The following is a 14997-nucleotide window of genomic DNA, read 5'->3' on the forward strand; positions in this document are numbered from 1 at the left end:
CTTTCCCGAGGCTCTAGGAGTCCAGCAACTATCACAATGTCTTAAGTGAATAGGGCAGTGTCCCTCTGACGTATTTAAAATTTCTGGCGGATTCGCTTCGTTTCATTTTGGCAAGAAGTAAGAAAATATGAACATTTCACCTGGGTGTTCCCTACATATCCTGAGCAGCCCTTACACAAAAATAGCCCAAAGAACAATCCCTCAGACCACGTTCATGAGACAACTGCGGTAGAAACATGACCTTATCAGTGTTAGACCTAGCATCCTTAGCCTGGCCTTACCCCTGACTTTATACTTTTACCTCCTGTTTTTTTTTTGCTTTACTATTTTGTTGACCTTAGGATTCTGACATTTTGCTACTGATAACCAGTGCTAAAGTGCATGTGCTTCTTCCTTCAACATGGTAACATTTGTGTATCCACTATTGCCATATTTAATTTACACATAAGTCCCTGGTAAAGTGATATACCATATACACATGGCCTGTACATTAAATGCTACTAGTGGGCCTGCAATACTGATTGTGCTACCCACTTAAGTAGCCCTGTAAACATGTCTCAGGCTTGCCACTGCAGAGCCTGTGTGTGCAGTCTCATTGCACTCAACTTGGCATTCTAAACCTCTTGGCAAGCCTTAAACTTCCCTTTTCTTGTATATAAGCCACACCTAAAGTAGGCCCTAAGTAGACCATAGGGCAGGGTGTCATGTAAGTAAAAGGCAGGACATGTACTCTTTAGTTTTACATGTCCTGGTAATGAAAAACTCCCAAAAGTCATTTTTCATTGCTATAAGGCCTGCCCCTCTCACAGGGCAGGATTGCAAATTCATTAAAATACTTTGAAGCTGTAATTTCTGATCAGAGAGGAGTAGCTGCATCATGTTTAGTATCATTGAAATCCTCCTTACTGGTAAAGTCAGATTTATTATTATCTCAGAAATGCCACTTTTAGAAAGTGGGCATTTCTCTGCTCCCACTGCCCTGTGCGCCTACAGCCTGTCTTCAATACACGTCTGACCTGGGCTAGGTGACAGCTACACTTGTGCATTCTTTCCACAGTCCCACAACACAGGATACTCAACTGCATCTGCATTCATCTGGATACTGATGAGTCTTCCTAGGGAGGAGGTTAGGAAGGACTCACACATGCACTTCAAAGGGTAGTGACCAGAGCCACACGAAGGGGCTGATTACCTCCTACTGATATTCTGGAGCTGGGGCTGGGCTAAAAGGGGGACCTTTGAACTTCAGAGAAACCTTTTGAAGTCACCCCCCTACACCCAAGGCATCTTTTATTATAAGTACTGGGTCTCTGACCCCAAAACATCAGTACACTCTGGACCTGGAAGAATATATGCTGGAGTAAAGGCTGCTGTGCTGGAGGATCACCACCTTTCTATGCCTGACAGTTTTAAGGAACTGCTGCCCTGCTTTGCTGTGCTGCCCTGCTGCCTGCTGCCATCTGCCCTGCAGACTTAGAACCACCACTACATGCAGAGTAAATCCAAGGGCTTGTTGGATTGCCCCCTGTGCTTTGTGAGGTCACATCAAAACCCTCATCCCCTTCATCATAATTTACACCTCTGAGAGCCGTTCTGCAGAGTAAGCACTGTTCAACTGGAGCGTGTGGGCCACCTTGCACAGCACCTAGTCAGTGCAGCAGGTGGGTGAAACTCTGTGGAAAACTCTCCAGTGTTGCTTTCCCCCGTTAGAGATTGTGGTACCATCTCGCACGGTCATCCAGTCAGCAGGGCAGGTGCCCTTGACCTTACAGACAGTCGGAGCCAGAGAAGACTTTCCTCTGGTTGTTTGCTCTCCCCACCGAGCCCCGGGGGCTTCCCCACTGCACTCCTCACCTTAGGAGGAGACCCGAGCAGCAAGAGTGCCCTCCCCAGACACCATCAGCACCCAGCAGGTACCGGGGTGAGGGTGATAATTGTCTACAGAAAGGAGTCATTTCAAACTTACTGTCGTTTTCTGTGACCCGAGGGGCATCTGTCTCTGCCGCACAGAGATTCCTTAAAGCTGCAGCCCCAGCTGCTCCACGGAGTAGGGCTTGGCAGGAGTGACTACCACATTCCATATAAAAGAAGTGCATTCATATCGCAGGGTTCTTCTCATTGTGTTGAGCCACATATTTGGCTAAAAGCACTGCTTTACTAACTTTCAAAATTGCATATCTTATGATTCATTAATTGGATTTTTGTGATGTTGGGCTTGATCTACTCAGATAATCAGTATTTTTCATACACCTATATGGAGTTGTTTGCAGTGTTTTCATTGTGATTGCAGTATGTGGATTGCACACATACTTCACATTTTGCCTTCTAAGTTAAGCCTGCCTGCTATGTGCCAAGCTACCAGGGGGTGAGCACAGGGTTAATTTAGGTTGTGTACCTGACATCCATACTAGGATTGTGGTCCCTCCTTGGACAGGGTGCACACCTCTGCCAACTAGAGACCCAATTTCTAACATTGTTGATCAGCAGTGAGGATATGACTTGTGTTTGTGCAATAGCATATAGTAATTAAGTGTTCTCTACAACCCCATACTTAGATCAACTTGATCCTATTCCTCCGGATTTCCAAATTTTCTGCCTGACGTATACTAATTGGCATTTTTGATCTTTCAAATTATTGGGCTTTTTGAATTGTCTATTATGTGTTGTTCTGGAGAAGGAGCACCGGTACATGTGTTTATTGAATTTGAGCTGACCAGGCTGGAGTCTTACACTGTGCAATAGCTGAAGGATTTCTGCAAGGACTTTCAAGTGTCTACCAGGGGTTTTACCAGGAAGGTGGAACTGCAGAAGACTTTGAGGGCCTGGGCAGAATCCCTGGTTGTAGGAGAAGACATTCCAGAGGAGGAGCAGGAAATTCTTGAGGAGGAGGAGAATGACCTGATTCTGGATTCCCATGAGGAAGTGGAACCTCCTGTGGAAAGGGTCAACAGTTTGCCAAAGCAAGAGTGGAAAGTGCCAACAGTTTGCCAGAAGCTCCCTGATCTGGTTTCCAGACCAGGGAGCAGCTTCTCTTCCAGAAACCTGTCACTAGAGGAGCTGGCTGGCAGGAGGGAGGAAACGAAACTCAGGTTGGAGCTTGCTAGATTGGTGAGGAAAATAAATTTGCTCTTGAGGAGAAAAGTTTTGCGCATGAGCTCAGTTTGAGAGAGTTGGGCATAAGAGCTCTGGAAATAGAGTCCAACAATGGAAATGGTGGCAGCATACCTGCAGTGTCTTCAAGTGAGTTTAAAATCCACATCCCAAAAGATGGGTTGCCCAGTTTCAATGTGGGGGATGACATGGAAAAGTGGTTGGCGGCCTACGAAGTGGCTTTATGAGTGCACATGGTCCCAGAGGAGTTCTGGGGTGGTAGTCTATGACGGTACATGCTCCCAGTGTGGAGGGACACCCTCCTTACCTTAGGGGTGGAGCACCAGACCAACTGCCCTGCTATGAAAGCTAACTTGGTCAAAAAGTTTGGTATGACACCTGAGAAGTACAAGCAAAAGTTCAGGGCAATTTGCAAACGCAATGCACAAACATGGGTAGATTTTCTAGATTATGCTGGTAAAGCACTGAAAGGCTGGGCAAAGTAAAGGCCAGCAATGTGAATGATTTTGATGGGCTGTAGAACTTGTTTTTGAAGAAGCACATGCTTGATGGTTGTTTTACAGAGATGCACCAACACCTGGTGGATAGAAAGTTTATTGATCCCAGGAAGCTTGCTGAGGAGGCAGACATCCCAGTCAGCACCAGAGTATCCACAAAGGTGTCTTGGGGGGACTCCCAAAAGGGTGGTCAGGGTTTCCACCAGAGGGAAGGGAGGGATAAAAAGAAAAAGTTCTCCAAAGGCCCCCAAAATGACTCACAGGGGAAAGGGTCTGGTTCTCATTCCCAATCTGTCTGCCAGAAACAAAACTACCCTGACAAAAGTCAGCAGCCCAAAATACCCTGTGACTATGGATACTACAAGAGGGACCCCAAGTGTCCAAAATGAGCACACCCTTCCACTGGAGGTAAGAACCCAGAGGTGAGAAACATAGTGCTGGAGGAAGAATCTGTCCCAGTTAATGGGGGACACTTTAGTGCGGTTACCCTACTTTCATTGGGGAGCAGTGAGATGATTCCTAAGATCTACGTGCCATAAAATACTACCAAGTATAGGCAATGGGTCACCGTCAATGGGCAAGGTGTTGAGGCTCAGAGGGACACAGGTGCCAGTATGCCTATGTTAAGGAGTCAGCTGGTGTCGTCAGAGCAGGTGATTCCCAACGCATTCCACCAAGTTGTGGTGGCTGGCAACAGAGAGGGTCACTATCCAGTGCCCCTTGTTCTATTATAGTGGGGGGGGGTCAGATCTTCTGAAGGTTGCAGTGAGCCCTGCCATGCCTGTGGACTGTTTGTTAGATAATGACTTAGAGTCTTCTGCGTGGAAGGAGGTGGAGCTCGAGGCTCATGTAGAGATGTTGCAGTTACCTGATTGGATCTGTGCTACCACAATATCCATGGCTGCCCTGGGAAGGAGTCAAGAAGGGTTGAAGCCAGGAACAATGGCCCAACCAGCTGCTAAAAAGGGGAAAGTCAGAGGGTATGGCAAACTAGCCCACAAGTGCACCCCTAGTGAGATGGATGGGGCCCCTGCAATGGCAGCCCTAGAGTCCACTGAGAAGGGCACTGCCTCCCTTAGTGAGCTGCCTACACCTGCTGACTGGCATGTGAAAGCAGGACCCACCAAGGAGGAGTTCTGTAGGGCACAAAGGGAGTTTCCAACCCATGAGGATATGAGGCGACAGGACAAAGCCCAAGCAGCAGGTGATGTCTCTGGGAGCTATCACATTTAATGGGAGGACAACCTCCGTTACAGTGAGCTTAAGGCTCCTGTGGATGGGACAACAAGGGACCTGATAGTCCCCCAATGCTACAGGGCCTTCCTACTGGAGCTGGCTCATGAGATACTCCTGGCAGGACACTTGGGTCAAGACAAGACCTTTGCCAGGCTTTTCTCACTTTTATTGGTTTAAGATTAGGACTTCCTCAGACATGTTCTGCAGGACCTGTGTGACCTGCCAGGGCATTAGGAAGACAGGGCAGATGCTGAAAGCTCACCTGGAGCCGCTACCAGTCATTAGCACCCACTTTGAGAAGGAAGACATCGACATTGTTAGACCTATGGATCCCCTGACCACTTCTGGTCACTGCCAGAGGCAGTGGTAGTACCCTCTGAAGACCACCACTGCACTTGTAGTGGCAAGGGCCCTAATGAGGATTTTTACCTTGGTACATTTACCCAAGGAAGTGGTGTCTGACAGGGGCACTAACTTCATGTCTGCATACATGCAGTCCATGTGGAAGATGTGTGGAGTGACTTACAAGTTCACTACCCTTTACCACCTCCAAACTAATAGACTTGTTGAAAAGTTCAATAAGACTCTGAAAGGCATGATCAGAAGTCTGCCAGAGGGCCTGATAGAAAAGTGGGACACCATCTTGCCCTGCCTGTTGTTTGCATACAGGGAGATACCATAGAAGGGATTGGACTGCAGCCCCCTTTGAGTTTTTGTACAGACACCCTGTGAGAGGACCTCTTGGTTTAGTGAAGGAGGGTTGGGAGCAAGTTCCCAAGAAAGACCCGCAAGATGTAGTAAGCTACATGCAGGCCTTCCGTAGCCGAAAGGCTAAGTTGTGGAAGCAAGCTTCTGACAACTTAGAAGCCAGCCAGGCTGTAATGAAGGAGTGGTATGATCAAACTTCTACCACTGTGGAATTCCAGTCTGGACTGAAAGTGTGGTTGATGGAATCTGTGGAACCTGGGGCCCTCCAGGATTGCTGGACATTGAAAAGAAGGATGAGGGCACCTATGTGGTAGAACTTAAAACCCCCAGGCAACCCCACTGGGTGTTTCATATCAATTGCCTCAAACCACACTTTGAGAGGTCTAAGGTCACCATGCTGCTGGTGACTTGTGGAGCTGATAAGGAGGAGAGTTAACCTCTGCCTGACCTCTTAGCCTTCAAGGAGAAGAATGGGTCAGTGTAAGGAGTGATTCTTTCTTCCACTCTGACTCCAGAACAGCTGAGGGACTGTCGCCAAGTATTGGAATAGTTCTCCTCTCTTTTCTCCCTTCTTCCTGGGATTACCCACCTGTGTACCAATGATGTGGACACAGGGGACAACCTCCATGTCAAGCACAAATCTTACAGATTGTTGTGTAAGATGAGGGCCAGCATCAAGAGTGAGGTCGCTAAGATGCTGGATTGGGGGAGATAGAACCCTCCAGTAGCTCCTGGTCCAGTCCTTTTGTTCTGGTACCGAAAGCTACCCTACTAGGCACCACACCAGAACTAAGGTTCTGTATGGATTACAGGGGGCTAAATTCTGTACCCAAAACGGATGCTCATCCCATCTCCTGGGCTGAGGAGCTGATTGACAGGTTGGGCCTGTCAAGTACTTAAGTAGCTTTGATCTTACATCAGAGTATTGGCAGATCGCCATAACTGAAGGTGTCAAGGAGAGGTCAGCCTCCTCCACTCCAGAGGGGCACTACTAGTTCTGAGTAATGCCCTTTAGTTTAAAAACACTCCTGACACTTTTCACAGGCTGGTAATCCAGGTACTTGCTGGGTTGGAGGCCTTCTCTGCTAGACACTTGGATGACAATACTGTCTTCAGTAGCAGCTGGAAGGACCACCTCTGTCACCTCTGGGAAGTGCTTCGGGCCCTGCAATAGGCAGACCTGACTATCAAGGCCAGTAAGTAAGTGTCAGATAGGGCAGGCGGTCAGTGGTGTACTTGGGGTACCAAGTGGGTGGGGGTAAAGTGCAGTCCCTCCAGGTCGAGATTGAAACTATCATGGCCTGGAAGCCCCCAAAACCAAGACTAAGGTCAAATCGTTCTTGGGCTTTACTGGGTACCATAGGAGGTTTGTCAAGGGATATGGCACCATTGTTGCCCCTTGACTGAGTTGGCTCCTAAGAAGCAGCCCAGAAATGTGAATTGGACAGAGGCATGCCAGAAACCATTTGACTCTCTGAAGCAGGACATGTGCACAGCTCCTGTGATCAAAGCCCTTGACTTCTTCAATGAGTTCATTATAGAAACAAATGCTTCAAAGCATGTCAAAGGGGCAGTATTGCCAGAGCTCAATGATGAGGCCTGGATGAACCTGTAGACTTCATCTCTAGGAGGGGAACAGAGGTGGAGTGCTATAGAAAGGCAAGCTTTTGCTGTGGTTTGGGCCTTGAGGAATTTGAGGCCATACCTGTGTGGCACTCACTTCCTAATTCAGACTGACCACAGACCCCTCAGGTGGCTAATGTGCATTAGGGCTGTACATCCCAAACTGTTGGGGTGGTTCATTTCCCGACAGGGTCTTCAGGGTGGAATACAGACCTAGGGTAGACCACACCAATGGTGATGGTCTGTCTTGGTTTTTCCACCTTAGTGGTGAGAACTCCCTAAAGGTTGGTTAGCTCTCCCCACTTTCAGCGGGGGTGACACATGTTAGACCTGGCATCTTTAGGGTGGTCTTACCCCAGACATTGTGCCCTTAACTCCTGTTTTGTTGCTGTAACATTTTGTTGGCCTTTGGATTCTGACACTTTACCACTGCTAACCAAAGCTAAAGTGCATGTGCTACTCTCCTAAACATGGTAACATTGGTGTATCTGCAATTGGCATATTTAATTTACATTTACGTCCCTTGTAAAGGGGTATACTATATACCCATGGCCTGTAAAATAAATGCTACTAGTGAGCCTGCAGCACTGATTGTGCCACACACTTAAGTAGCCCTGTAAACATGTCTCAGGCCTGCCACTGCAGAGCCTGTGTCTGCAATCACACTGCCACCTCGACTTGGCATTCAAAACATCTTACCAAAACTCCCCTTTTTTGCATATAAACCACTCCTAAAGTAGGCCCTAGGTAACCAAAAGAGCAGAGTGCCATGTAAGTAAAAGGCAGGACATGTACTCTTTAGTTGTACATATCCTGGTAATGAAAAACCCCTAAAAGTCATTTTTCATTGCTGTGAGACCTGCCTCTCTCACAGGCCAGCCTTGGGAATTCCTTAAAATACTTTTAATCTGTAATTCCGGCAGAGGGAGGAATAGCTCCATCATGTTTAGTATCATTGGAATGGTAATGATAAATCCTCCTTACTGGTAAAGTCAGATTTACGATTACTATTTTAGAAATGCCACTTTTCGAAAGTGGGCATTTCTCTGTTCTCACTGCCCTGTGTGCCTACAGCCTGTCTTCAGTACACTTCTGACATGGGCTAGGTGACCGCTACACTTGAGAATTCTTTCCAGACATCCACAACACAGGATACCGAACTTCATCTGCATTCATCTGCATACTGATGAGTCTTCTTGGGGACGAGGTTAGGAAGGACTCACACATGCACTTCAAAGGGTAGTGACCAGAGCCCACACGAAGGGGCTGATTACCTCCTACTGATATTCTGGAGCTGGGGCTGGGCTGAAAGGTAGACCTGTGAACTTCAGAGAAATCTTTTGAAGCAAACCCCAACACCTCAAGCACTTTTTGTTATAAGTACTGGGTCTCTGACCCCAAAACATCAGTACACTCTGGACCTAGAAGAATCTATGCTGGAGTAAAGGCTGATGTGCTGGAGGATCCCCACCTATGCCTGACAGATTGAAGGAACTGCCCTGCTTTGCTGTGCTGCCCTGCTGCCTGATGACCTCTGCCCTGCAGACTAAGGACCACCACTATATTCAGAGTGAATCCAAGGGCTTGTTGGCTTGTCTCCTGTGCTTTGTGAGGTCCCAGGGACATAAAAACCCTCATTCCCTTGATCGCATTTTACCCCACAAGAGTCATTCTGCAGGGTAAACACTGTTCAACTGGAGCATGTTGGGCCACCTTGCACCATCACCAAGTCAGTTTAGAAGGTGGCCGAAACTCTGTGGGAAACTCTGCAGAGTTGCTTTCCCCGTTAGAGATTGTGGGGCCATCTCGCACGGCCATTCAGTCAGCAGGGCAGGTGCCCTTGATCTTACAGACAGTCGGAGCCAGAGACAGCTTTCGTCTGGCTGTTTGCTCTCCCCCACCAAGCCCCGTGCGGCTTGCCCACTGTGCTTCTCACCCAGAGAGGAGTCCTGCGCAGCAAGGGTGCCCTCCCCAGACACCATCAGCATCCAGCAGGTACGGGGGTGCGGGTGATGATTGTCTACAGAAAGGAGTCATTTCAAACTTACTGTTGTTTTCCGTGACCCGAGGGGCATCTGTCTCTGCCGCACAGAGATTCCTTAAAGCTGCAGCCCCAGCTGCTCTACGGAGAAGTGCTTGGCCGGAGTGACTACCACATTCCATCTAAAAGAAGTGCATTCATATTCTAGGGTTCTTCTCATCGTGTTGAGCCACATAGTTGGCTAAAAGCACTGCTTTACTAACTTTAAAAATTGCATATCTTATGATTCATTAATTGGATTTTTGTTATGTTGGGCTTGATCTATTCAGATAAATAATCATATTTTTCATACACCTATATGGAGTTTTTTGTGTGGTGTTTTCATTGTGATTGAAGTATGTGGATTGCACAAATACTTCACATGTTGCCTTCTAAGTTAAGCCTGCCTGCTCTGTGCCAAGCTACCAGGGGGTGAGCACAGGTTAATTTAGGTTCTGTATCTGAGTTATCCTGACTAGGATTGTGGTCCTTCCTTAGACAGGGTGAATACCTCTCTTAACTAGAGACCCAATTTCTAACACTGTTGATCAGCGGTGAGGATATGACTTGTGTTTGTGCAATAGCATATAGTAATTAAGTGTTCTCTACAACGCTATACTTAGATCAACTTGAACCTATTCCTCCAGATATCCATTTTTTTTTGCCTGACTTATACTAATTGGCATAGAGCAGGGTGTCATGTAAGTAAAAGGCAGGACATGTACTGTTTAGTTGTACATGTCCTGGTAATGAAAAACCCCCAAAAGTCATTTTTCATTGTTGTGAGACCTGCCCCTCTCATAGGCCAGCTCTGGGAATTCCTTAAAATCATTTAAAGCTGTAATTCCTGTAGAGAGAGGAATAGCTCCATCATGTTTAATATCATTGGAATGGTAATGATAAATCCTCCTTACTGGTAAAGTCAGATTTAAGATGACTATTTTAGAAATGCCACTCTTAGGAAGTGGGCATTTCTTTGCTCTCACTGCCCTGTGTGCACACAGCCTATCTACAATACACGTCTGACCTGGGCTAAGTGACAGCTACACTTGAGCATCCCTCCAGACACCAACAACACGGGATACTCAACTGTATCTGCATACTGATGTGTCCTCCTGGCGAAGAGGTTGGGAAGGGCTCACACTTGCACTTGAAAGGGTAGTGCCTAGAGCTCACACAAAGGGGCTGATTACCTCCCACTGAAAGTCTGGAGCTGGGGCTGGGCTGAAGAGCGACCTTTGCACCTCAGAGAAACCTCTTGAAGTCATTCCCCACATCAAAGGCACTTTTTAGTATAAGTACTGGGTTCCTGAGCCCCTAAAATCAGTACACTCTGGACCTGGAAGAACATGCGCTGGAGTAAAGGCTGCTGTGCTGCAGGATCGTCACCTTGCTATGCCTGCCAGTTTCAGGAAACTGCTGCCATCCTTTGCTGTGCTGCCCTGCTGACCTCTGCCCTGCAGACCAAGAAAGCACCGCTGACCAAGAACAAAGAACCACCACTACTTTCAGAGTGACTCCAAGGGCTTGTTGGCTTGCACCTTGTTCTATGGGAGGTCACAGGGACATCAAAGACGTCATCCACTTCATCGTATTTTACCCCTCCAAGAGCCACTCTGCAGAGTATGCACTGTTTGACCAGACAGTGTGGGCCGCCTCGCACCATCACCAAGTCAGCGCAGTGAGCACCCATAACTCTACAGACCACCAAAAAACTCTCCTGAGTCACTTTCCCTCATCAGAGGATGTGGGGCTATTTTGCGCTGTCATCCAGTCCATACGGTAGGCACCCATGACCTTATGGCCCATTGGAGCCAGAGATTACTTTCTTTTTGTTGTTTACTCTCCCTACTGATTTCGGTGAGGCTCTCCCTCTGAGCTCCTCATCCGGAGAGGAGTCCCGAGCAACGTGAGTGCCCTCCCTGGACACCATCATCATCCCAGGAGGTCAGGGGGCATGAAGCATGATTGTTTACAGAAAGGAGTCATTTCAAACTTACTGTTGCTCCTCATGACCTGAGGGGCATCTGCCTCTGCCGCACTAAGATTCCTCAAATCTGCACCCCCGACCACTCTACAGAGAAGAGCTCGGCTGGTGTGAATACTGCATTCCCTCTAAAATAAGCACATTGACATCGCAGGGATCTTCACATTGTGTTGAGCCACACATTTTGGTAAAAGCACTGCTTTACTAACTTTAAAGATTGCATATCTTATGATTTATTTTTTAGATTTTTGTTGTTTTGCTCTTGATCTACTCAGATAAATAGTTTCAATTTTGATACACCTGTGTGGAGTCTTTTTGTGGTGTTTTCATTGTGATTGCTGTATGTGGGTTGCACAAATACTTTGCACATTTCCTTCTAAGTTAAGCCTGCCTGCTCTGTGCCAAGTTACCAGAGAGTGAATACAGATCAATTTAGGTTGTGTATCTGACTTCCCCTGACTTCCCCACTTGGACAGGGTGCATACCTCTGCCAACCAGAGATCCAATTTCCAACGATCGGGTTTCACATGAATATGGGTCTCTTATAGTTGAAGCCAAGAGAGGTAGCCTACAAATATAAAACACCCTGCAGAAATCTGAGGCGATCATTCTACCCTTCAACTACATTACAGCACTACATCACCTGGACTTACTTTTGGGATAGCACCAATTCATCCAGCAAATGCAACAACCTTAACATTTACTTATAGAAAGAGACCACATACCTCAAAGAAGATCACCACCCAATGCTGCACCTGTAGGAGGATACACATAACTCAGAGGAGATGTGCATCCCTCTTTCTACCAGCAAGAGGATCAGCGTGCTAGCAGCTCACTGTGTGCTCTTGGTGTCCATTAATTGTAATCTTGGCACAGCCTTTTGAGGTCTATGAATTGAGTAGCATTAAAGTGAGTAACAGAAATGCCAGTTACTTATGGAGTTAAAGGTATTAAAATTGAAGTTTGAAGCATTGTGTAAAAGAAAGTTATTAGTAATATGAAAGGGTGCAACATTGCTTGGAGGAGATAACCACAAATGTAATGACCCATAGGCGGTCACCACATTATCAAGACTCACTGCTATAATTAGATTTATCCTCTAACAGCTAATTTAAACTCAGCATACTGGAACCTGAAGCACAGGGATCTGTACCTCAAAGTGAACTCAGCACTAAGTTCTCAGTTCATTAATTGGAAATCTCAAAACATGTAAATTAGGGGTTCAAACATCAGCCTCTAGAAATACAGCATGCAAAGTACCTCCCTTCATGTTGGCCAGAATGGAACTATAGATCATCTGATGCCCTGTTTTTGGGAGTTCACTAATCAAAGGCCCCCTTCGCACTCTGCATGCAGACGAACACCACTCTCATTCCTTGTCTCCTAAACGTTGCTATGCTAAACTATAGATTTGGCACTGTAGGATGAGGCTACATGTAACTTACAGCAGTATTTTAAATCTGGAGGGAACTCCACTGTGGATGTGAAGCCTCCGACTCCAGGGCAGAGACTCTTCTTGGTGGTCAATAGGAGACCTTCACATGTGAGGTGTAGACCTCAGTTTGGCAGTGAATAGGAGACCTCCATATGGTAATGAATAGGAGACCTCCACATGTCAGTGAATAGGAAAATGGTATACAGCTGAAAGAAATCAACCACACCTTACACACATTCTCTTATAACCACACAAAATACTGTCAAAACTATCTGATTTTTTCCACTTCAGCTTTCTGGCCCTGCAACCACAACTGTCTTTTTTGCCTGAAGGACTCTACCTTCTGAGAAAAGGAAGATAAATTTAACTGAAGAGACAGCAGTTGTATTAAAATGTGTGGTTACATCCTACCAGAACTATATGGGCTGCCTCCATTCTTCCTCAATGGAACCCAGAAGGTAGCCTTATGACAGGAGGTCACAGACACTGTAAATGCACTGGGAAAGGATGCCTGGACCATGGGGAACATTTAGAAAAATGGTAAGACATTTTAAAAAATGGCAAGATGGAATTAAGTGTGTGAAGGAGAAGTTATCTAGAATTTAGCTGGCTTAATTTCTTCTTAAAAGGCCACCTGGAACCAATCTATGTCTCAATCCTTTAAAAGGGACATACTCTCCACAATTCACCCCCACCTGCTAGATTGGCTGCCGCTTCAGAACAACATCAGTATGATGCCAGGTAAGACCATGTCCCCACCACCACCTCTCTCTATCTCTCTAAAACAAAGCCTACAAGCACTTGTCCATATATGTCCTTCCCTCATACCAGCATTGTTAGTCGCACATCACATATTAACCCATCATAAACACCCTGTAACACAGTTCCTAAAAATTTATATATGTTGTGTTAATGTTGATTTTACTACCCTTTCCTGCAGGTACTCATTAAAATAGATTGGGTGCTTATGCAAGGGCAGAAGGCATTGCAACTGCAGCAGGACAACACACAGGACAGGTTTTGCACTGCAAGCAACCAACACTGACAAGTATGTCTCTATGCTAACAATCTGACTATATAGTTCTCAATTGTTGTTTTTTAAATCCAAAACATAAATGTCAATATGTGTTTTACTATGTCTTTTACTTGAACTAAAATCTACTCCTGCCATGTATATTGTTACACTGTTATATACACTACTGTTCCTTTGTCTTTTTAAGGTCTAGTGTTGTTGTCCCACATTTTGGATCACAAACGTATGTCTAAGTTTCATCTGTGTTGAATGTTTGCTGTTGTGTTAACAACATAGGAAAGTGTTATGTATGTTTTGTTCTTGGATTACCTTCAAAGTGTAAAGCATTTTCCAACTAAATGAACACTTTCTTTGCCTGACAAACAAAGCATTATACAGTTACATTTGTAAATAGAAGAAATAGATTTGTGTTTGAGTTTCAAATATATTTATATATTTTAGAAAATACATTTTAATAAAAATATTTAGGGGTAATGAAAATCTAGAAAAAAATAGTCCTTCATCAAAAACACGTCCCAAATCAAGAGTCCATGTCTAAAAATCAAATAAAGTCAGTCCCCCAAGGACTAGACATATCACAGGAAGCAGAACAAACAGGGGTAGCAGAGGAAACAGAGACCATAGACATACTGGAAGATGGGACAACAGGAGGTGTGGTGGGATGTGGAAACATTAGACTCGCTATCAAAGAGGTCATGAGGCACAATACGTTCGGAGCTGCTCAATGATCATCTCTCAGTGTATCTGGAATTTGGTGACTATGTGTCTAATTTATTTATTGGTGGATGGGGTTAACAATATCATGGCAACAGAGTATTTTACTCCGCTGCCCTGATGGAGTCCCCATCCGCCAAATTTAGAAATGACGGCAAGTATGCTGTCATTTCTAAAGCATTGACACAAACCGCTGTCACAGCGGTTCCTGTCAATGCTTTTTTAAGTTTGACGCAAAGCTCCGGCAACATGATGGTGCTGTCCATCAAGCTTATTTTCTTTTATTTTCAGAAAGAAAATCCCAAAGAGAGATTTTCTTTTGGAAAACAAAAACATATGTCCTTCACCATGGGAGTCGCCCTCCATGGCGAGGGGGCATTTTTAGCTTTTTACTGCTCCTTATCACCAGGGTTTTCCAGGCAGTGATGACAATAAAAAAATGACTATATATCTGCCCATCGAAATTAGGTTGGCACAAATATAGCCAATTATCCTACGGTCCTTACTTCATCAGGCGGTTGGAGAAGTTTGGCCACAGCAGAGATGAAGTAGTCTCAGCCATTGTCAAACTATGGTCTGTCAGTGGATCATTATATTGGCTCTATGCATACTCCACCTGCATTGTGACAGAGT

The 14997-nt window shown here is 45.8% G+C and overlaps 1 long non-coding RNA gene across 1 annotated transcript in view; it reads left to right on the plus strand.

Moving 5' to 3' along the window:
- LOC138300197 (uncharacterized) overlaps positions 1-14997 on the plus strand; it is a 134495-nt gene that overhangs the window by 23613 nt on the left and 95885 nt on the right. Inside the window, exon 2 of the long non-coding RNA XR_011204887.1 lies at positions 13558-13665. This is a non-coding gene — a long non-coding RNA (uncharacterized lncRNA). The remainder of the gene's footprint in view (positions 1-13557; positions 13666-14997) is intronic.

This window comes from Pleurodeles waltl, chromosome 6 (assembly GCF_031143425.1).
Source record: "Pleurodeles waltl isolate 20211129_DDA chromosome 6, aPleWal1.hap1.20221129, whole genome shotgun sequence".
NCBI classification, from domain to species: Eukaryota; Metazoa; Chordata; class Amphibia; order Caudata; family Salamandridae; genus Pleurodeles; species Pleurodeles waltl.